The following is a 24,229-nucleotide window of genomic DNA, read 5'->3' as shown; positions in this document are numbered from 1 at the left end:
CTCCCTCCTCCTGCCTGGTGTTGCTCGCTTCCATGTTGATAAAAACCAAGAGGACTGAGCCAAAGGTGGTTGGAGGGGCCTGGCCTGCGCGGGTCAGCACATGGCCATGTGGCACCCCCTCTGAGAAACAGTGCCCAGCAAAGAGGGGCTGGGCTCCTGAATGCTACCTCTTCCTGTGTTAGACCCTGGGTTGGAGCACAGGGAGAACAGGCAGCCCCTTTCTTGTCTTGTCCAAAGTGACAAAAAAGAAAAAGATGACACTGAACGGTTTCATTCATGAGACCAAACCAAAAAATAAATAAATAAATAACAAGCAAAGACAACACCTAACCAATCAGAGGGGTACGGTGCCCACCTGTCAAAAATCTAATTGCTCCCCAACCTACTCGCAGGGTTCGTGTGCAAAGGACTCGTTCACAAATAGCACAAACACAGACTGCTGACACTGGGGTACGCTCTGGGTGTACAAAGGTGAGCTAGAAGTCCAAAAGCCACCTGACTTCCAATGTCCCCTGCATCACATACGCGATGACCCTTAAGCTAGTGTACAAGAATTTAGTGGTGAGATCCCGAGACACAAGCACAGGGTAGGGGTGTTTGTCGGGGTGGAAGAGAGATTGTGATCGACTAGTGATGTCTGCCAGGAGCGCAGCAATGGGCAGGGGAAGGGGGCAGTAAAATCCAGGTGTCCACCACACTTGCCACCCTTGATTTAGGTCAAAGGTTGGACGCTCTGGGCAGGTGTCCTGTGAACAGATGTCTAATGGGTGAAAAGTTTGCTCGACAGTGAATTGGTATGTCCAGGAAAATGCACATGTAGTCCCAGAAGGTGCTCAGAGAGGAATGGAAAATATATGCAATATAAATGCAGATTACCTTTATTACAAAGTTGGATCATATTCTCATTCCAAGACTAATTTCCTATATCATAAAACCTATATTCAATTTTATAAATAGCATACACCAAGAATCATAAATTCAGTTAATGCAGAAATTTAACAGATTTTTTTTTTTAATAAAAGTGAGAAAAGGCTGCTTCAGAACATGTATCAGAAAGGACAGAAAGGGCTCTTTTTTGAAGATGTGTTTCTCTCTGACTCTCCCTCCTTGGGGACACAACTAGAGAAGAAATAAATTTCACAGCTAATATATATGAAGTAACATGTTCAACATTATCCAATGAATTTATATCTACCTACACCATATAAATTTATCTCACATAAACTGTCACCCTACAACAGAATTTATTAAAACAGTGTTAGAGCTTCTGAATTAAATGCAATCTTCTAATTGGGATTTAATCTTGCAATAGTAGTTGGTGGGTTTTCTTTTTTTTTTTAATTGACAAAAGGAATCATTCATTAATTTGCATTAAGGTTCGTACTGAAGAAGAGGAAAGCAAACTGGGCCTCCCCCACTGCTGGGGGAGGCTGGGGTGGGAGACAGGGCTGGAGGTGGGCCCTATGTTCCCTCCTCTCCCCCTGCACATGGGCAGGACAGAATGGGCGCTCTCACCATCCTGAATCACTGCATTACTAATATATTCCATTACCTCTGCGCAAATGTCATGTTAATTTCTGATCTTCATCAAGCCAGACAATGGTTTCCACCATGGGCCCCCAGCCAATTAGCTAGTGGAAAATATGTAGCCAATTACATTACGTGTATTAGGTTAGGGACTGGAGAGAAGAGCAACATAAACGCCTCAGAAATACTTGGGAGATAAAATGTAAGTTGACACTGTCTTCGCACGCTGGGCCCGAGTCATACAATCTGAGAGGCAGCTGCCGGCGCTCATAAGTGCTTATTAAATCTAGCCTCTTCTTCATGGGGAGTGAAGATCTGTATTTTTACCAATATTAGGTTCATTGTGTTATGAAAGAGACCAAAATACTTAAGATCATTCGCCCCAGCTTATAAGACATATTAGGTAGCTTATTAAATTGTTAAAATTACTTTTTCAAAGTCAGAATTTCAGGGACTGGAAGTCCAAGCACAACCAAGAAGCTTGGATCATTGACCAGCAATAGCCCAAGGAGACTAGAAGGGGAGTCCAGGAGTGCACCCCAGTTCCAGAGTGGCCAGCCACACCAACCTCTGAGAGGCTACATGGCCACCAACCTGTTCCAAAAGTGATAAAATAAAAAAAAAATCCAAACTCTCAAGCTATGTTTTAAAAAGCTAAATCTGAGGAAGGAAGAAGGATATTTCCCCTTGTGCCTACCCTCCTCCTAGTAAGTTAAAAGCCAGGAATGTGACATGAGAAAGAGCCAAAAGAGACACTGTGGGCAACTCCAAACCAAAATGTCAAGTGACACTTACACCCCACAGCAGATCCACCCACAGGGGACCATTTGTGGGTAGGGACGATACAGCGCCAAAGCACAGCCCACCACACAAGTGAACCCCCAGCCACTGTCCATCAGCACTTCTTAAGAACACTATGCAAATACACGGCAGTTGTCACACTTACTAATAACCCTGTGGCTGACTGCCTACTCAATATGCAGCAGACGCCCCTGCACCTCACTCCTGGAGCCTTGTGATATACATCAGGCACCAAGTTCAACTCCAGCTCCACTCCGGGGAAATGGGCGGCTGCTCCACTGCTCTGCAGGTGCTGGTGGCCTGAAATCAGCCCAGCACCCCCATAGACCTGAGGTGTTTAGCCCTTCTTACCCGGCTTCCTGCCCCCGAGTTAACTCATGACGCAGGCATATGCTTATCACCAACGAAAATCGAGGACGTTACCCATCTTCTAACCTTAAAATTCTTGCCATGATGATCTCCTTGTGCAAACCTTTTATCTCACAGTTTCACCCCCTGCATCAGAGCAAGGTGAACAGATGTTCCAGCTGCCACCCCCGTGACGCTGACCCACACCACCACGAGGACACTTTCAATGGGACGCCTTGCTCAGAATGAGAGTTTATTTCAAGCCTCAAGACTCCAAATTATCAGCTCTAACAATTAACTGGGGGCTTCCTAGGGTTCCTCAATAAACTGCAAAGGGAACACACTACTTGGCAATGACAGGGCTGCCCAGCCATCAGACACCTGAAACACGGGGAAGGAGTATGGGGACAAATCCTGGCACTGTACCTTCAGGGTAAAAAAAAATCAAAGGGACAATTAAAAAACACCAAAAAACAGAATACACAGCTCATAGGACTTCAGGTATCTCTGCTTACTACTAAAAACACAGTGAAAGGAAGTTTATTACAGTCTGATAAATACAAAGCACTTCCTTACTTGGGGGAAAAACACCTGGTATTCAACTGGGTCTAATGATATGATTTTTTTGTTGTTGTTTTTCAAAAGCAACATTTTCACTACAGTTCTTCAGACTGATTTTTCCGATAGTGGGTCTTACCCAATTGAAATTCATGAGTACACTGGGCTACTACCAAATAAATCCATTCATGTGGTTTTGTTAAATTTCATACATCCATTTTCTGACACTGGGCCTGAGTCAGACTGTTTCGATACTAAGGACAGAAATGACAGGTAACCGAGCGTCTGAGCCTGTAGCTCTTTCAATACCTTCCAAATTCCAACCACTTCTATGAACTCTCGTCGGCACACGAGACAGACTAAGGCTTTGTTCTCAGCTCCCCCTGGATCCCTAAAGACATGAACTTCCCTGACGTGTGCTCTGCTCACTCCTCTACAGACCATGCAGGCAAGTCTATCACGGTGGTGGAGCGATGGAAATCCCCCAAGCACACAGGTGGGAACACACCCAGTAAAACCACCCAGTAAAAGGACAGAAGACCTTACACCCCTCCACTCCTCCCCTTGCCACTTCTTGTCACTGTAGACACCCTTGCATGGGTTATGGTTTGCCTTAATAAAAGAAGGATTCCTGAGACGAGGGTAAAAGACTTGTTTTTTTTTTTTCCTCCATCTTTTTGTCCAGCAGAATGGAATGGAAACCACAAGTGGTCAGACAACAAACTGGCTGGCATGGAAGATAAAGTAAAAGTCAAGTGGCTGCTTGGGGACCATGGGGTCTCTTGTATTGGGGGCCAATTACTTGATCCTGCTCCTTTTCACCTGGTAAATGGGAGGGATTGCTCAAAATGACCTAGAGCTGTGAAATCCTGAGAAGTTTGGCTCAAATACCTAAACACACAATAGTATCTTCCAGAGACTTCTATCATGAGAAGGGGCTCACTGATCTCATGGGCTGGATACCTTATCTCTGTAAATGAGATAAGCTAAGAAGAACCAGGTAACTGAGGTCCATTACTGACCCAGGGCAGGGACTCGGACATCCCAGCTGGATTCCATGGAGAGTTCCATCTGTAACAGTGGTAAATCCCTTTTAGGGCCCTGTGTTAGCTAGCACCCACAGGACAGGACTCTGCATCCCATGTCCTTTGTTTTAAACACAGGAATGGAAGAAGAGGAGGACTTGTTATCTTCATGTCAGGTCACTATGAGGTCCCAACTTCCAACAGGTGCCTAAGGCCTCACTGAACTTCCTTACATGAAGCAGAATATGCTCTGAATCCAACTCCACACTCGCAACAAGGCCAGTTAATGCTAAAGGTTCCTCCCATGGAAGCCTCTGCACATGGAACTTGCCAGGTAATGGCTCTCCAGGAACCTGGCCTCACTCTATGGCAAAGGTGTCCCTGAATGACGTCAGCGTTTTCACCCACAAAACCCAGACTCCCCCATCAATGGCTGAGGCCCATTATCGATGCGACTGAATGTGGGAAATATACAGGACAGAAAAATTGGTACAGTATCTCTTTTAGCCTCCAAAATTCAACAAATAACCTGGTGAGGTATACCAATGGGAAACCAAAGCCCACCGTCTTTAAGAAAAATGTGGAGAACCTGAAGTTTCCCACCCTCAGCTTCCTCAAGAGCCATCTTCCCAGAACTCATGTAGGAAGTTACCACGGCCTTCATGGTGGCTCACGAAGAAGCCGTTCCTTCAAGGTGTACGCCCATGGTGCATAATTCAGGGAGTCCACACTTCAGAGTATGATTAAGACAAAAAAAGCATTTTTTTTTTTTTTTAAGTCCCCCTGGTCCTGTTGTGCTTTTTACAAATCCTCAGGTCCGTGAAGGATTCTCCGAGAAGACTGTGTGTGTGAGAAGACAGAGGCAGGCTGTCCTCCTCAGGCGGCAGCCGTCCTGCTGGACCTGTCTTGTGACTTTTTGGATGAATAGTGACCAACATTTACTCACCCTTCTGGCTCACAGGCATCACATCCGTCCAGTCATGGCTGACAGCAAATCAGAGAAGGGATTGAAGCTTCACCATTGCCAGAATGTTCCGTGGGGAAACTGGAATCGTCAGCAAAAGTTCCTGGGACACTACAATACAAAAATATTTTCACACATAAGTCAGATGTGACTTCTAAAACCACCACTTCCTTCAACGAGAAAGCAGCAAAACAGACAGAGAACCCAGAGTGAGGGGGAAACACCGTCCCGACAGGGGGTGTCAACACTTCAAGCGTGATGCTGCCCAACAGGAACCGGAACCACGATTTCTGAAAGATGTACATACCATGACTTCAACGCAGACACAGAGAGCCCGTCTCCACTGTGGACCATGTGCCAAATGGTGTTAATATTTGGGCATTTTAGCTACATCCTGTCCTATTACCAAGCATTTAGGTAACAATAAGCTGTTAACTTGGATTAATAAAAGCAACATTTCTTAATGATCTTTCCCAAAAGATAAAAATAACTGAAAATGTTACAAACTAATGGTTTTCAATTATTTTTATTTATTTTTGGCACCGAGGATTGAACTTGGGGCACTCAACCACTGAGCCACATCCCCAGCCCTACTGTATTTTTTTTAGAGACAGCATCTCACTGAGTTGCTTAGTGCCTTGCTTTTGCTGAGGCTGGCTTTGAACTCTTGATCCTCCTATCTCAGCCTCCCGAGTTGCTGGGATTACAGGTGTGTGCCACCATGCCCGGCTAAAATTATTTAAAAATAATAATGAACACTAACACTGGTAAGAGAGGCAACCCTTACAATTTTTTCCTCCAAGATAAACTTTTAGTCTACAAGTGGTTACAAATCCACAGGGATGGAAACGTATGCAGGTATTTCCACTGAGAGAGAATAGACTGTGGAAGAGACAGGGCTCAAGGCTGGGAGGCCTGACTTCCACCCCAAGTACTGACGTCACCCAGTGTGTGGCCAGGTGGATGCTCATACCTCAGAGCCTCTTGCTCATCCTCGAGTCGAGGCATTACCAGTGCCAAGGCCCTTCCACCCCATGCCCCTCTGCCCTTCTTGATACAGTGCTGTTAGAGAGTCTAAGTAAACAATTAGCTTCTCACTTAAACTTCCTGATGAAAAAGAGGTTTATACCATAAACCAAAGATGGGCCATGGCAGAGAGTTGCACAAGCACCGAGAGGCATTATCTCTCTGGCACTAGTGCCCAGGGCTGAAGAGATGGCAAGGGGGACAGTACCCTCTGGGTGCTTGTGGACAGCTTCCATTCCTCTCCAGAGAGCACAGCTCTCACCCCTGTGGAAACCTGTCCAAATGGATTCGAGATCAATGGTTCTCAAACTTCACCTCGCAGAAGAATCACTTGCAGAGGTTTTTGAAATACACATTCTGGACCACTCCCAAGGATTCTGTACGTTTAGAAAAAAACACCCAGGGGATGCTGCTACTGCTGATCACAAGCCACACTGTGAGCCTTAATGACAAGCCCTGTCCTCCAAGCCCCCAAACAGGCTAGAGACCCAAGAAGCACTTCTGAGGTTCAAAGAGGGTCCCCCAAAGTTATGGAGTCCATGTCACATGGCAAGAAGACATGGGCTGAGAGCATCCACCACCTTTTGGATAAAATCCCAACTTCTTTCTGTGACCTAGAAGGCCCTACATGATCTGGTCACTCTCTGCTTCTCTGATGTGACCTCAAATCATCAATTCAATCCCTGACCATAAGCTGTACAGATACAGTGGGCTGTGGGCTGCCCTCTGCCTGTATGCCTTCCTGCCTCAGGCTGCCAGCCTGTACCTTACTCAACGGGCTCCTTCTCATCACAGGGTCTCAGCCACTTCAAGAGCCCTGTCCTGCTTACCTCTTAAAGCTCTGTCCCCAGTGATTCTCAACTACATGATCCTATCTGTATCCTCGAGAGCTCCTGCAAGTGTTCCAGCTCAGTGGAACGTGCTTGAATAGCATGGGGGAGGCCTTGGGTTCCATCCAGCACCACCGTTCTTGAATAGTCTGTGAACTTGTTCTTCATTTACTGTCCTGTCTTTCCCTCAGACTATGAGCTCCGTCCTGTTCCTCGCTGGACTCCAACACTTCAGACAAAGGCCTGGCTCCCGGGAGGCACGCCATCTAACACTCTGAGTCTACAAATGATCCAAAATTAATAGATGTCTGCATCATCCTCCAAAAATAGAACTTCCATTTATGGAGGAAAAAACACAGTAGGTGCAGGAGACTGTTGGAAGGGTTTTCTAAGTCATTTCATTTCATGCCCCTCATGCACTGTGACTCCTAGCAGAGAGGGCAGTTATGAGCTCTGCAGAGCACAGCACCAAGGCACAGGGCTTCAGGGGTTTGGCCATATACAGCTTGCTCTCCAAAGAAACCCACGTTCTCCACTCACTAGTGAAAGAGAAAATTCCAAGCGCCCATCTCCTGCTAGACAGATGTCCCCGAGAGAGCTCGGGCTTGTGAGGCCAGTAGAGACAATTGGCCCTTCTCATACGAGGAAGGCTAAGGCAGCCGGCAGTGACCAGACAGGTGACGGGTATTGTGGGGTATGGGCCAGGTGTAAGGTGGTGGGACAGGTGAGGAAGGAGAGCTGGATAGCCCTGCTTCTCCAGCATGGGGCAGCCTCTGCACTACACTGGCCAATGGCTGATACATAGAAACACAACCCGGGGCACTGCAAGGTCCCAAGTCTACAAACAAGGACAACAAACCAAATTTCAGGTTAGTGAAATGGCAGAACTTTTTCCAAAGATGGCAGCTCCCTCTCTTGAACAGTTTACATCAAAAAAAAAAAAAAAAAAAAGACAAAACTTGCAACCCCTAAAACACTGACGGCTGTAGTCACTCCTCCCCTGACCCAGTCCTGTAAGTCTAAAGAACTCAGAGGCACAGAGGAGCTGGCATCCAGGCAGATAAGGGCTTTCTAGAATCATCTTGAGCAAGTTCTGGAAGGACCTGGAAGACTGGGTAGGAAAAGCATTCTGCAAAGTGAACCAGCTATCGAAAGGCCTGGGAGAGAACAGCTAGTGGGGGAAGAGGGCAGGGGGATGTCCCACAGGGGTCCAGTGTTCCCAGCGGACACGAGCAGAGGCAGCCTTCCTGCCAAGACACAAGCTGTGACCAACAGCTTTGTCTTGCTTAACTTCCAACATTACAGGGACCAGGCACATCCAAAAATAAACTGCCAATCGCCACGGAGGTTTGTGGAACATTCTAGTTTTGTTTTTGTGTGTTTTGTTAAGAATCCAAAAGACACAGGCCTGAATTCCATCTTCCTACAGCTCTATAACTAACCAAAATACTTAACTGCTCTGAGTTCTAGAAATGAAAAATACAGCAACCAAAGAGAGACAGATATCCAAATAAATTATCCCAGAACATAGCTCAGAGGCAAAAGCTGTCTACCTGGAATTGTATACCCAGAAAAACTATCTTTCAAAAATGAAGATGAAATCTCACCTATCAAAAGTGAAGATGAAATAGAGTTTTTCCGACAAAAAGAAGTTGACTCTCTAGAAGGATATCCTAAAAGATGTATTTCAGGCCTAAAAAAAAAAAAAAAAATTCAGAAGGCAATTCTCTTGTTAAAAAAAGGAGGGCCAGAACAATGGGGATATTTGTAAGCAAACAGCAGGTAGATTCATTAACAAAAATTAAACTAAATAATAGATAGTGCAGTGGCACACATGTGTAATCCCAGCAGCTTGGGAGGCTGAGGTAGAAGGATCACAATTTGAGGCTAGCCTCAGCAACTTAGCAAGGCCTTAAGCAACTTAACAAGACTCTGTCTCAAAACAAAAAAAAAAAGGAAAAAAAAAAAAAAGAAGAAGAAAAAAGGGCTGGGGATGTGTCTCAGTGATTAAGCACCACTGGGTTCAATCCCTGGTACCAAAAAAATAAAATAACAGCTTCTCTGGCAGATTCACTTTCTATCTCAGCTCATAGCCCTGGGCTGCAAAGCACAGCTGGGTACCAGCCTGAAACGCAGACTGTCCAGGGAATCCCAACAGGTTCCAGAAATCTGCATGTCCACCAGACACCCCTGGAGACTGTGATGAAGACCTGAAGAGCACAGCACCCTCCCTGTGCACCAGGGTGAGGAGCTGCTGGGCCCTGGGAGGTGCAGATGGAGAACACCAGTCAGCCTTTGTTCTCCTCCCCCTCACACAGCCCAGGAGAACCCGGCCCAGAGAGGTCAGCGGTAACCCAGCCTCCTACCTGCTCATCAAGAGCAGGCAATAAATTAAAACCCCATTAAAATATTTCAGAGAAAAGCTGAGAAGTGCTGAAACATTAATTGTGCCATATTCAATCTGTTTTCCTACAGATCTGAAAAGCCAGATTACCATCCTGGGGGTCATTAGAAGGAATGAGGTTTTTTTCCCTTTTCAATTTACATATTTAAAAATGCATACATACATACATCCTGGCCCTGGCCACTAACTCCCTTCCTAGGCTTTCCAAGTGCTCTGGCTCCTCCAAATGCAGCAGGGTAGCCTGGGATGCCACAGGGGGACGCTTTGTTTTTTTAAAGCCAGGGAACCAAAATCCCAGGGCCTGTGCTTGCAAAACAGCTCTGGGGAAACAGGTAGAGGCAGCCACACAACAACAGAGCTGTTTTCTTGTTTTGTCTCCCCTGTTTATTTTCCCCGAAGCAATCCAGGCTCAGCACAGAGTCAGCAGGGAGCTGCAAAGAGCAGCTGTGGTTCCCTGAGGCCAGGACCTAGCAATCAAGTTGTTTACCAAACACTGCCAGGCACTGGGAAACAACAGCACAAGCAGCCCTTGCATCTATTTTTCAAAAAAAAAAAAAAAAAAACCTCCCCGAATCTGTGGCTGCCCTGGAACTCCCCGCATGGCTGAGAGGACAACCTGAGATCAGGGGATGAGCTGCACTGGGCACAGGCCTCCATGGTCCCCATGTGACCCACTGCTATGGAAGAAATCCTAGCCTGAGAGGGAGGGCTGCGCGTGTGCAGAATTTCCAGGCCTGGGTGGACATGGAGGGGCCTTTCCAAGCACATTTGGCCTTTCCAAAGGACATTTGCTAAGCCTACAGGATCCGGAGTCATCCACTGTCCACCCAGAGGAAGAATAGAGTCCATGGGAGAGTTTGCAGAGCTGATGTAGCTGCACCCACCCCAGTCGCTCATTCAGACGAACGGGCTGCGGTTTGCAGCAAGCTACCCAGTGATGCAGGGGTGCTCCTGGCCCAGGATGGCCGCTCTGGATTATGGAGGCTTTCTGGCCCAGCCATTCTGAAACTCTGGGAGTTTCTTTTCCACCTTGACTCCTCCTGGGCTCCCCGGTATGAGTATGCCAGTGACATCTGCCAAGCCAAGCACAGGCGGGGTGGGGGTGGGGTCCATTTGCTTCTCCAGATGCCCTGAGTGCTGGGAGTCCCGCAAGGCTGCCCTCTGCCCGGGTTCAACCACTGGGACTTTTCATCTCAGGAGACCAGAGAAGGTGGGGGACTCGTGACCCTGGCTGCCCTCCTGGCTGGGCACTGCAGGTTAACTGGGACTCTCCTGAGCAGTCACTGCTCCTCCCAGGCAGACCTCTCCCCGTGCTCCTCTCAGGACCCAGCCTCTCCTAGTGCCTTCAAGTTCAGGGGAGAAAGAGGCCTTGCATTTCCTTCAGGAAACAAATACAATGTCCAATCCAAAGTGCTGCACATCATATTGCCCTTGGTTGGAGAACATGAAGCCTGCAGTCTTCCACACACACAGAACAAACGTGTGTGGATGTGTACATGTGCACACATGCATGTAAATGAACATGCGTGTAAATGTACATGTGCAACTCTGTCAATTTTTTTAATACAGCTCAAGCAGATTGGTCAGAGGACCTGGCAGCCCCACGGGCACTACCGTTCGCAGGGTCACAGAGACTTCCCTTCACTCCCACGTGCCCCCGGGGGAGCGGGCCCACTTTGTCTAATCGGTTACACAATCTGATAGGAAGCGGAGCTTTTGAGAGCTTCAATCCTTTCTCTAATTTACTAACTCAGTTGCCTTTGTTGCAAATGGTACCAAAATAGAAAGAGAACAGGGGTGGGTGGAGCGGGCTCCATCACCAACCCCTGTGAATAACTTTCTGACAACTGAACCCGGTTCAAAAACCACCTCAGCTGCAGAAAAAAGGTGTGTGTTGTCAGCTCGCAAATATAATGCCAATCTGCCTCTACCAGTTCGGCTCCTGGAAGAGGAGCAAGACCTCCCTTTTTAAAATAACAACGTCCCCTCAAACGGGCCTCAATAAGCTTCTGTTGAAAGAGCCCAAGTTCTGCAGTCCCAGTGAGAACAGTCGCCAAGTTTACCCAAGTGGGTCACTGTCCCAACATCTGTGGCTTTGACTCGACCCAGTCGGGTGCCGTGGAAGGAGCTGTCTGTCTCACCAAGCTTTCGCTAGCAAAATCGCCTTTAGCTCACCAGAGGGCTCGCTGCTCTGTGTGCTCAAAAACAGGTTTTTAAGTAAACCCACTCCATCGGTGGGGACCGAGGAGGATGGTTTCTATGCCATTATTTTTCTTTTTCTTGTTCGCTGAGGCCCATCCAGAATTTTCTTGGTTTGCTGGTTGATTTCTTTTTTTCACTAAAATATTCAGAACACTCCCCTTGAAAGAGAGGCTGGTGGGTTGTCCCTGCAGACATCCTTCCCCAGTCCTCCATATGGGGCTGCCTGCCAGTCTTACCGATTGTCACCAGGTCCCCACTTCAGGGAGGAGCAAGACTCAAGTCCTAAATCCCTCCCCATGTCTGACCCTGGAGGAATCTAGATTCTTGTCTTTTCCTTTGAAGACACCTGTCCCTGCTCCCACCCTCAGGCACAGAGCGGAATGGGCTGGCCTGTAGGCGCCTGTCACCTGCCCTTGTCCACAGTGAGGCACAGGTGCTCGAACTCGAACACACGTAAGGGTAACTCAGTCCCCAGCCCTACTGGGTGGCTTGGACTTGTAAATGTCATAGGCTCTCTGCTGTCTCCTCCTAGGGTATTTTATTATAATTGTTCTTTCGGAGCTGGGAATTGGACCCATCACCATGGAGGCTCCTGTCCACTTGGGGGTGGCACAGTTCACCCCTTACTGGCTGTGACCTATAGTTTCCCTATACTTGTAAGAATACTGGAAAAACGCCTGCTCGCACACAGCAAGGGCTTATTTAGTGCACGTCTCTGCTGTCTCCACATGGTTGAAATATGAGTCTCACCTCCCTTAGAAAGAAGCCACTACTGAAATCTCTAGTGACAACTTCAAGGAGCCGCCTCCTACAAGTACTTTCTATGGAGCCTCCTCCTGACAGTGCCATCATGTACGCCACCATCTGAGACTCCCTCTGTGGCACCAGGGACCCTGGAAACCCCACCTGGTGGCACTCACAGTAGCCTTGTCCTTTCCACTCACTTCCTGTTTGAGTCACTGGGTCCCTTTGGGAGAGCGCCACAAGGCGGGGGACTGGGTTATGATGCGTGTCTCTTATCTGGTGACAGAGAAGGCCATCATGCCTGATGCTCACCTGAGGTTCTTCCAAGAGCCAGGAAGAGTCCCCATCCAATCTGTGACTAGTCGCTACTAAGTAATCACGGCAACTGCAGGCCATGGTTCCACCCAGAATTCCCTGGGTCCCCATATTCCAATATTCCACCTAGACCTTCAGCTCACAGTTGCACTGACTGGCAGGCCTCTCCCCCACGGGGCAGCTGGGTCTGCCAGGCTGGCAGAGAGCAGTGGCAGGGCACCTGCTGGCAGGGAAGGAGGTGGCCCTGTCCCTGAGGCCCAGAGGAGCCCCAGCAGCTCCAGGAAGGATAGGCAAGAGTGCCATCTGGACTCTTTATAAGGTCTGTGGTAAACATGTTTACTCTGTTCTGATTGGACAGACTTATCTCCATCCAGTGTTTTGTTTTGAGTCTTGCTCTATAAACATGTTTACTTTGAGGGGAGAGCTTTTTTGTAGCTAACACGCTTGTTTTTCACACTTTTAAATTCAAAACATATTTTCCACCGCTTGTGGTAAACAAACGACATTATTTCACCTCCCCACTGGAGAGGTGAGCAGACCAGGGGCAGGTGACCAGGCCCCCAAGGGGGTGAGAACAGTGGAGATGCTGCTAAAATGCACAAGTGGTGGGTCCTGCAAAAGGCAGGAGCATCACACCCAGGACTCCCTTCCCCTGCAGGAACCCCCTGTGGGAACTTAACCCCAGCACATCAGAGGGCACAGTCCCAGGGAAAGGGAAGGTTCCCTAACCAGCACAGGAAAACCACCCCAGAAAAATGGAACAATGCTTCAAAACTAAATAAATACAAAAAGCCAACCTGGACACAGTATCCATTACCAGTCTACTGACACCTGTTTTGTGTAAAGACTTTGGAACTTTCACCATCAGGGCTGGTGGTCCTGATAGAGAAAATGAGAAGCCCTCTCATACCGGAACTGGAGAAAAACAAGAAGATTCCAGAGGAGGAGTAAAAAATAACTAAGTACATGGTGCTGAGGAAGTCAAGGAACTCTGAAGCAGGACTTTAAAGTGGCGGGGGGGGGGGGGGGGGGGCCTACATCAAGTCACCAGGAGAACCACTCTGTGGAGCCCAGCGCAAAGTTCCATCTCAGTTGGGCAGATCTTGATTCTAGAGAGTTCTTGCGTCTCCAAGCAGAAATAAAAGATACTTTTATCACAGGCCTCCGAGTTGATTACAAGTTAGGAAGCAGAACTAAATTGGAGGCCAAATTCTTTGTTAAAACAAATAATGCCCCTGATCCCTATATCACCTTCTAAGCTCAGGCTTGAGTTAAGGTCAAAAACAAACCAACAAAGTTCAAAGCCAGCCTCAGCAACAGGGAGGTGCTAAGCAACTCAACAAGACCCTGTCTCTAAATAAAATAGAAAAAAAGGGGGGGGGTGGCTCAGGGGTAGAGTGGCCCTGGGTTCAATCGCTGGTACCCCCTCCCCGCCCCAAAAAAAAAACAAAAGGTAAGGTTGCTGAACTATTGCGTGATCCTCGGTCACTAGGTTGGTTATTTCATTACATGGGGTCCTGAGGGAGGAGATGACATCAGAAGCACAGACCCACTGCCTAGGGACCAGGGCAGAGCTGGCATGCACTAGAGCACAGAGACCCCCAACCCGCTCCTCTTCCCAGGCTGTCGTGCATCCGGGAGGCTGCCAGTCAGGAAGCACCTCCCAGCCTGCCTGGGTTTCCCTGCCGAGGAGGATGGCACTGAACCCCATCTTATTCAACAATCCATGTCAAGTGGGAAGCACCTCTTCAGGAGTCGGATGAGAATTCCTGGCCACAGGAGCCAATGGGGACAATACCCAGAGGGACTCAGACTAGCCCCCCATGGAACCCACACTCCCACAACTTCAAAGGAGCAGAAAAGAAATCGGAATCGGTGTGACATTGGTCAGGGGCGAGTCACCAAGCCTATGGAGCCTTTGGTGGTGTGGACAGACAGGTGACTCACAGAGAAAGGGACGTTCAGCCAGCCACGCTCCCCGACCCGCCACTCACTCAAGAGTCATTTCTCCTCTCTCTTTAAACCCAAAAAGTCCATGACTGATGAGATGACTGCAGAAGAGCTTCCAGACGATTCTCAAACCCAAAAAGCACAACAGTCGGCAGATCAAGAGAAGAGGACTAGGCCAGGGTGTGGGATGTCCCACGGCTACAAGTGCTTTCCAGAACAGCGAGGGGGGGGCACATTACAGGAGATGAGAGGGCCCAGGGTGCCACGAGCAGGGCCTTATAACTAGGGAAGAGCGGCAAGGACTTGAAAGGGGGGATCGTCTGGTGGAAGAAGCCAGAAGGGCCCCTGGGTTTCACCTGGTGCTCAACAGAGAAGGCGGGCAACATGCATGGTGTCTTCCTGCATGGCACGCCCGTCCTCTGCCTGCACGGTGACCCTGCAGCCTCCTCCTGAGCCTCACGACAGCGGTGCAGTCCATCCACCATCTTACAGATGGGGAAACTGAGGTTGGCGAGGTGATGAAGTGGCCCAGCCACGTGTCTCTGAGATCACAGCTCCTGTTACATTGCTAGTGACATCTTCCCTCTTCTGCCCGGCACTGAACACTACTGTCTAGTGGGCAGGGAATGGAGGCCGGGAAAGGCCCCCAAGATAAAAGCCCAGCTGGGAAGACAAGGGTCACAATTCCATCTGGGGCTCCGTGGTGTCCCCACGACAGGCCCAAGCCCTCAGCTCCTTGCTTGAATTTGGCCACATCCTAGGAACCAGGAAAGCACAGAGCCTTCCTGAGCATGCGGTGGGCAGGTGCCAAGGGACCTCTCCTCTGAGAAGGGGGACCCCAGAGGGAATGAGGAGGGAGGCAGACAGGCACCGCTGCCCCTCCCCTCCAGCCACACAGCAAGGATGCTCCCTATTCCTCTCAGACGCCTCCTGGTTCTCCCATGCCTCCAATTAATGACCATGGGCACTGTCCCCTCTTCCTCTCCTGCCCCCCTTCCCCTCCACCAAGTCTCCTGACCAAAATCTAAGGGGTGAAGTTATCAGGTTGGGGTGTGGCCCCATGGCAGAGCACTCGCCCAGCACCAAGAGGCCCCAGCTTCCAACCCCAGCACTGCAGACACACGCGCCAGGGAAGGATGGGCTTCTGACTCCCACCTTTCAGGAACCTCCCAGAAGAAGGAGGCCAGCCTTCCAGAGCCTCAGTCCTCTTACTCAGGTACCGTCTGGGGACAGGGTAGGGGGTATCAGGCCCAGTCCACTCAGCACATGAGATTAAATGACACATGATTGCAGGCGCTTTTCAAGCCCGCAATGAGAGCCCTGTCACAAGAGCACATAATTAATTGCCACATGAGTTCTACAGACAATAGCTGCTGCAAGTTCCAGAGGCAGGAACCAGCCCCTCCAGCAAGTACACCCCACCTGCACTCTCTCCTGGGGGCTCTGCCAGCCTTGGCATAGAGCAAGGATCAGACTCTGGCTGTGCCACACCCAGGCCAAGGTACCTTGGGCCTCAATGGGCCTCAGGGTCCCTGATGTAAACTGAGGTCACGGCAGCTCAGGTGCACAGTACCTGGCCACAGGACAGACTGCATGCCCAAGAGCTGCTCAGGTCTGTGGGCCACACAGACGGCTCCCTCCTTTCTCAGGTCTGAAAGCTGTTGCTGGTTTTCACGGTCCCAGATATGGGTCAGTGACCACAAAGAATGTGAACATGTCCTAGTGTTCTTTTGTGCCCATCAAGGTAAAAAATGATAGCGAAGTTTCCCAAAGAAAAAAAAGGGGACTTCTCTGAGGGGTAGTTTAGTAAAGCATCCAGGGACAGAAAGCCTTGAATTCTCATTCACCCCTCTGGAATGGATGCACCCTCATGACATAGTGATCACTGGGGGTAAATGTAGCTAAATGGTTACAAAGAAATACACCACCGCATTATCTACAGCACATAGAATCTGAGAAAAAAATAAACGTCCTCTAAAAGCCAAATACTTGAAATACTATGCAGCCATTAGAAAATAAAAAGTTGTAAAAATAAACAAGGACATGGAAGGGTGATCCCAAAATCACACTTGGTTACCAAACGTTTGTTGAATGACATGTTGCTAAGTAACAAGAATGTGTGACAAAAATCGATGCTTTTTAAAGTTGTGGTTGAGTAGTTACTGTGCCAGCTGCTACAGGCGAGCACATTACATGCACTGGGCTATTGCAAAACCCAGTGGAGTCAGTGCTAGGATCCCCGTTTTAAAGACAGAAAATAGTCACTGAAAAATAGCTTGTCCAAAATCACCCAGCCCGCAGGAGGACATTAGAATTAAAATCCAAGTCTACGCCAAAGCCTTGCTTTTTTCCAAACAAAGCTGCCCCTCCTAAAGGTATCAGTATATTCTCAGCTCCGCTACGTACATTTTCCCAGGGAGGGGGGAAAAGAAAAAACAGAGAAAGGCAGACAGACAGACAGCAGCAGCAGTTCTTTCTAGGGGATAAGACTAAAGATACCTACTTTTGCTTTGCTTTGGTTTTTAAATGTTTTACATTTATCCTAAATCATTTTAGTAGTTAGAGGGAAAAGGGAAAACTTGTTTTGTTTTAAAAGCCCAAACACCAGTGCCCACTGTGCCTGGGGCAGATGCAGGTGCTGGGCAGGCTCCAGGGGAAGGCAGGGCTGGCTGCTCAGTGGTTAGCGGACCTGGGGCGGCTGCTCAGGGCTGCTGTGGGGATGAACTGGGGGGCAGGTGTGGGCGTACGGATGCTCTGGCAGAACCTGTGTCTGTTATGTTGCTAGTGACATCTTCCCCGTACTGAACACCTTTCATAGCCTGTCTCTGGAGAAGGGACCGACTCGTGGTCCTAAGACCGTGTGTCCCAACATCTGCAGCCTCCGTGCCCCTCATCTCCCAGAACAGCCAGAGCAACTCTACACAGTTCTGGGGCAGTGGCGCCTGGCCTTGATCCTCAACTCCTACTCTGGGCTGGCTCCAAAACGCCATTCAAGATCCACTTTACCTTGTGGATCTCCTCTATCCTCAGTCGCACATGACAGAGGACAAGCCCTCCTAGCTCATAGTGAGCTCCTACAGAGAATGTACGTGAGATCCTTAGTCATACCCACAGCCCAGGGTGAGGTGGCAACCCACGTCACCCTTGAGCATTATCCCAGCATCTACTAACACCCTTCCGCCCTGCACACGGGTCTCCCGGAGCTCTGAAGGCATCTCCCCCAGTGCAGGGGGTCCCGCCTGTGCTGTACTAGGTCAGCCCTGTGCTGTACTAGGGAGCAGACCTTTCCAAAGACACACCCTGTGCAGACCAATATGCTCCCAAGCAAGGCTGCTCGGGCTGCCAGAGCAAAGTGCCACCGACCCGTGGGCTGCAGGGACAGAAAGCTGCTCTCTCAGTTTTGCAGCCTGGAAGTCCAAGATCAGGGTGTCAGTGGGGCTGGATTCCTCAGCGCCTTCTTCTTGGCTGGTAGCTGGTGTCTTCTCCCTGGATCCCCATGTGCTCTTGTCTCTTCTGGGAAAGCACCAGCCACACTGGATTAGTGTCCACCCTACCGCTATCTTGACCACTTGAAACACCCTGTCTCCACACACGGTGGCCTCCTGCAATGATGGGGCTTCAAGCCCCAGCACAATTCCTGGGAGGGGACCACAATGAAACCAAAAAATGCTCCTGTCGTCCAGACCAAGAGGACACTCAGTGGACCCTGGGCTGTGGCCACAGGCACCAGCTCCTCTGGAAGTTGGAAGCACACAGGTGCCACAGAGGGCTCCTCCCAATGCCATGTGCAGGGGACACCCTCCCCGGGCCACAGATCCACTGAGAGGACAGTGCCTACCGAGTGACACGTTCAACAACGCTGTGGACAATGAGGTCAGCAGGCCCAGCCCCTGCTCATACATGTTTGTAAAAGGACGGGATGGAAAGTGCCGGTGCCTAGCAGTGAACGCCCCGATGTGGGCTCCTCAATCAAAGCTGAAGGTCATTTGAAAAAAAAAAAAAAAAAATCAGTACGTACTTCATTAAACCAAATTTTTTAAAAAATGGAGTTTCTGGAACCACAGCATATAATTTACAGAGTGCAAATGTCTGAGAGCCATGTGCTAAATTTAAAGAAACAACTATTATTAAAACAGCCCATTATGTAAGGCAGCGAAATCTATTTGCACTCTGCGCATCCGTTATAATATTTCAACCGAGCTTTCCAATGTTTGGCAGTTCTTTCCTTCGGTGATAATAAAAGGCTTCTCTTTCCATTAAATATCTAAATTAAGTCGAATGGTGTATGTTAAATAAGCCCATAAGTTCTCTTGCATGATGCAAGGAAGGCCCGCAAAGCTTATCTGCTCAGCCCTCCAACTTAAAGGCTGGCGGTTTATGTCCCCTGCAGAGCCCCGGGACCCTGCTGGCTTGGCCAGACTGTGAAAATAAGCTTCAAATGACCAAACGCAACTGCGACTTGAAAAGTAGGAACCAGACCAGACACAACAAACCACAGCGCAGCCAGGCTGGCTTGTCATAATTCATGTGTGTGGAATTCGACTGCAAAGCCCTCACTGGGGGCTGGATTTCCTCCACGGGGGCGCTCCATGAGCAGGGCCAGACGCTGAGAAACTGCTGATAAGCTACTCTGATGACAAGTCTACAAGTCACAGCATTCACCAAAAGATATTTACTCCGACCCCAAACAGCCCAGCCCATGCCCACCACCCCCTAACATGTACGACAGCCAATATTCATGGACACCCAGGCACAGCCCGGTCTTCTCCTGGGGGCTCTGGATGGACTCCAGGTTTCCCTTTTGGCTTCCCCTGAACTTGATTCTCCGTCTTGATGGCCCACGTGATGATCATGGACAGCAATATTTTTTTTGAAGAACAGTTTCACCATGGTTCAATGACTTTGATTCTTCCAGATTTTTAAAGAAATGTAAATGGGTGAATATCCACGTGTTGATTTCAAAGCCATGCATGTACAGAGAGATGTAAACACATGACCCTCCAACAGGCTCATCAACCTCTATAAGACTGTCCTAAAGGCTCAGGAGGAGCTAGGGTACCAGCTCAGGGTGACAATGACAATAGCAGCCAGGTCCTCGGCAGTTTGCTAGGTGCCAGACCCAATGCTCAGACATTGGCGTGTGATTTCTCAGGTGGCTCCTTACGAGAATGCTCTGCTGTGAGCCTGTTATCTTTTTCAAACAAGGAAAAAGATGTGGCTCAGAGAGGTTCAGTCACCAGCTCAAGTCACACAGTGGCTAAGAAGCCAGGAGAGGCACCTGGTTCAACCTGGGCTACATTGCCTCCCAGTGGTGCCTCCGAGGTGAAATAGAGGCCCATAGGCTGCCCCTAAAATGATCTCTCTTCTTGGCTTGGAACAGGAAGCACAGTCCAGAAAATCCAAGAAGAGACCCAACCTCCAACAAGGTAAAACACCAGAAGGGCTGCCCACCCAAAGCAGAGCGGAGAACACGCTAGCCTACAGGGGAAGCCCCCATCCTGCTTCACATGCTGGCTGCTGCCCTCGCATCTCTGTCTACTGCAGCGTCCCACTCACCCCTGGGACGCCATCAAGGAGCTCATATTTAAGAGAGAAAAGCAATAGCCGCCCTCCCCCTCCCAGAGGCGATTCAAACTTCCCTGCACATTAAAACATGGACGGAGGCACAGAAGATCCAGGAGTGTCAGTCCACTTTTAAATGCCTCTAGAAGCAACAGCAGGGCACTACCCAAGACAGCAATGGCCCTGGACCAAGAGTCCCGTGCCTCCATGGGCCAAGGGCAGGAGAGATGCTCTCCGACTAGGCAGGTGCAGCGCTCTCCAGCCATCTGAGAGTCTTGGGGATTCCTGAGGACGCATGGAACTAGCACCCAGAGCCAGGAGCTGATGTGGGGCAAGGCCCACCCCCACAGCCCACTCACAAGAGTCCCTTAACAGCCAACAGGTCAGCTGGGTGCTAGTAGTCACCCCCGCTCAGGCCACAAGCAAAGGCCAATCAACTTCTGGGGCTCCCGGCCAGCCACTCTCTTTCCTAACTCCAGGCCTGGGCCTCTCCCACCTCCACAGCCTGTCCTCTGGGACACATGTGTACCTCAGGCACGCCTAGGACCTGGGATCACCCTAAGAGGACTCCACCCACAGCCCTAGGGACACAGTCCAGGCCCCATCAGCCCCTGAGCCCACTTGGACCAATCATCCTTGAACAACCTCGACTCCTATCTGTCTCTAAAGGTCTCTTCTGTTTCCTCAGGACATGGGTAGAATGCACCCACAAACAAGGTCTAAAGCATAACCAGGAGTCCCCTTCCTCCCAACTCCTGGCCATGCAGCCATCACCCCTCCCCTGGGGGCCCACACAAGCTCCCTGGCAGGTCCTGACCCCCTGCCTTGTCCTGATCTATCCCAGAGAGCAGCAGGGGGGATTCTGTTAAAATCTAAATCAGCTCAAGGCCTCCAATGGCATCAAGGTGCAGGGAGTTCTCTGCCAAAGCCCTAGGCTCCCAGAGCGTCTCCGATGCCATGTGCACAGCCACAGTGGCCTCCTGACTACCCCCAGTGTCCCAGGACATGCCTCCCTCCAGAGGGCTTTCGCAGTAACTGCCCCTGCCTGGAATGTTCCTGCGAGTCTTTGCTCAAACAGGACCTTATTTAAAGAGGCGAGGAAACAGTCCCTTGAGCACTGACCCTCTGAGTCCCGGCCAGCCCACGTCCTGGTGTTCTCCTCCGCACACAACCACCCAGCACACCAGGGCCCTCCTTCTCCCATCTGTCTCCATCCTTCCTCTCTTCCCAGAGATGAGCCCCCGTGGGCCAGGGTCTCAGTCTGTTTTCTTCACTGGTTTATGCTGTGTGCCTGGAACAGCGTAGGGATGCGATGGCATCAGGCCAACCTCTGCAGAGTGGGGACTATCTGAGTGGCTCATTCCAGCCCAGAGGCGTGGAGGTTCTGAAGGGGTCTCTCCCCAAAGAGGAAGCACAGGCGTGTCTACACTGGGCAGTGGGCAACAGGGGTCCACAACGCAGACCCAAGTGAACAGCTGGACCCTTCTGCCCGCGGGTGGATGGTGAAGTGCAGCATCCCCTCTCCCCCACACCCCTCCAGCCAGGGACCAGACCAGTGCTGGGCTATGTCAGGAAAGTGCCCTCCCGACTGCAGGCACTGGCAATGGGGTTGTATTAAATATGGTCTTTTAAGCAGGGATTAAGGCAGGAGGGCCGCTCTCCTGAGTGGGATTAGGGCCTGTAAAAGGGCTTGAGGGAGGAAGCGGGTCCTTTCTGTCCCTGTCTTCAGCCCCCAATGCTCCTCCCCTCTGGAAGACGCGGCCTTGTAAGTGCCATATTACAGCAGAGACCAGATCCCCTGACCAACCTGCTGGCCCTCGACCTTGGACCCCCAGCCCCCTGAGACCCACACTCCAAGATCCTCTAGTGTTCTGTGACGGCCACCCAGACAGACGCACCCCTCTCCCAACACCCCTCTCTGCCTCCACAGGAGATACCAGCCCTATGACGGAAACTCACAGGTCAAGTGGTTAGAAAACTGTTATTAAGATTAATTAGGCCCACAGCGGGCGACCCCAGGAGGAAAATGGAAAACGTATTGCTTCTTTCCTAGAAATTGAACTTTTCATTCGGCCACGTTTGGACAACGATGCCATTTTCAAGTTGTAAACTCAAGAAATTTAGTTTGCACATGGGCCCACAAAGCATCCCTCTCCTCAGCCCCCGGGGGCATTCCAGACCCTCCCTGGGTCTCAGCAGGGCTGCGGCCTGTCTCAGGATGAACACAGGCCCAGGGCGCTCCTGGCCACGTCCTCTATCCCAGATCTCCTGCACCCCACCAACCAAAGCGCTCTGCAGAAGCCCCTGCTTCCACAACCGTGCGGCATCCCTGTTCTTTCTGAATTTTAAGCTCAGTTTCCAATACCATTTTATTTCTGCGTGTTGTTTTACATTCAGGCGTGATTAAATTTAAAAGAAACATTCAACCAAATGGTAGAAGGCATTTCTCTTTGATCAAAATTTACACAGCAAAAAAACCCCTGCATATTTATACAGCTGAGCTCGCGCAAACCATTGGAACCACACTTGCAGGGTGAGTCGTTTCCAAGCTTTTATTAGTGACTGTAATGATCGGAGACAGGGGTCATCAAAATGCCTCTGCCAGAGCCAATCTAACGTTACTGCAGAGCCCCACCGTAAAATGAGAAGGGTCCAGGGAGGGAGGAGGACCAGAACACAAGGAAAGGGAGACTGCTGTGCTGTGCCACCCAAAGTCACCCAGGGACGAGCGCACTCACAGAGCTCACCTGTCCTGGGCCAAGCAGCCCACGGAGCTCACCATCCTGGGCAGAGCACGCTCACGGAGCCCACATGTCCTGGGCAGACCGTGCTCACGGAGCTTACCTGTCCTAGCTCAACACAAGAGAAAACATTTCTGTGGTTCAGGGAGTGGGTCCCAGGGACAGGTGACTAGGAGAAAGTTGTAAAAATAAAACAAAACAAACATCTTTTTAAGGAAGGAAAGTAGGATTAGAGTATTCTCTGACTCTGATCTTTAAAATTATTTTGTCTGCAGCCAAGAGTGGACTAGAAGCATGGCCCATGTAATTCATTGGAGACCGCGTCGTAGATTTGGTTGAATGAAATGTTCAAACTTATAAAAGTATTTACATGGCAAATCAATGTACTGTGTGGTCCTGAACCGGACCCTGGGGGAAATAGCAACTCTAAAGACTTCACTGGGACATGGGGAAAATTAGACAACAGTCTGGATTCCCTGTCAAAGCCTCTGATTTGACCACAATATTGTGGTTATGCACCCAGATGCCTTGTAACAAAATAAATGAATGTATGAGTATTTTCGGGTGAAAGTGCTTAAGGATTCAAAGTTATTCTTTTTTATTATTATTTTTTAGTTTTAGGTGACACAATATCTTTATTTTATTTTTATGTGGTGCTGAGGATCAAACCCGGTGCCTCACACATGCCAGACGAGCGCGCTACCACCTAAGCCACATCCCCAGCCCTCAAAGTTACTCTTAAAAGACTTGAGAAAAACGATGTGCAAACCTACATGTGTGCACACATGTGCTTATACCTGAGAGGATAACAGAGTCAAGTGTGAGCACTGGCAGAAAGATACCGGGAAATCCTGGTATCATTTTGCAACTTTTGTATAAGTGTGAAATTACTGAAAAGAAAAATGAGCTTTGTCTCCTAATCTTACTCCTAAAATATATTGCCCCTGTTATTTCCTAGAAAATGAAATTAACCAGAAAAGACATACCCTCCTGTGCACCCATCTATCATTCGTCCACACATAAGGCAGGAGGCACCTAGCAAACCCCCAGCAGGCCCCGAGTTCACTACAAGTTTTAAAATACCTGCATTGATATGCATTGATGTATATCCCATATCATTTCGTAGATAGGAGAAAAATTCAGCTTCCCAGTCTGGAAATAAAGCTAGTCACCCTGGATGGCCCAGAGAAAATATTCCATGGTTTACTGCAAAGCTTTCAGTGGTCAGAAAA

The 24,229-nt window shown here is 49.5% G+C and overlaps 1 protein-coding gene across 7 annotated transcripts in view; it reads right to left on the bottom strand.

Moving 5' to 3' along the window:
- The window catches only part of Foxp1 (forkhead box P1), a 528,005-nt gene that overhangs the window by 440,481 nt on the left and 63,295 nt on the right, over window positions 1-24,229 (bottom strand). For 6 of the 7 annotated variants that reach the window (XM_046425582.2, XM_046425581.2, XM_046425575.2 and 3 more), the window contains one exon: window positions 5,206-5,334. The gene's annotated coding sequence lies outside the window, so the exon portion shown is untranslated. Of the gene's footprint in view, window positions 1-5,205; window positions 5,335-7,079; window positions 7,355-24,229 lie in introns of those variants that run through there. The other variant, XM_058573023.1, reaches the window with a different exon arrangement.

Source organism: Marmota monax, unplaced genomic scaffold (assembly GCF_021218885.2).
Source record: "Marmota monax isolate L192 unplaced genomic scaffold, Marmota_monax_Labrador192_F-V1.1 WCK01_AAM20220418_F8-fsc00028, whole genome shotgun sequence".
NCBI classification, from domain to species: domain Eukaryota; kingdom Metazoa; phylum Chordata; class Mammalia; order Rodentia; family Sciuridae; genus Marmota; species Marmota monax.
The sequence above is the reverse complement of the archived record's forward strand: the minus strand, read 5'-3'. Positions and strand labels throughout refer to the sequence as shown.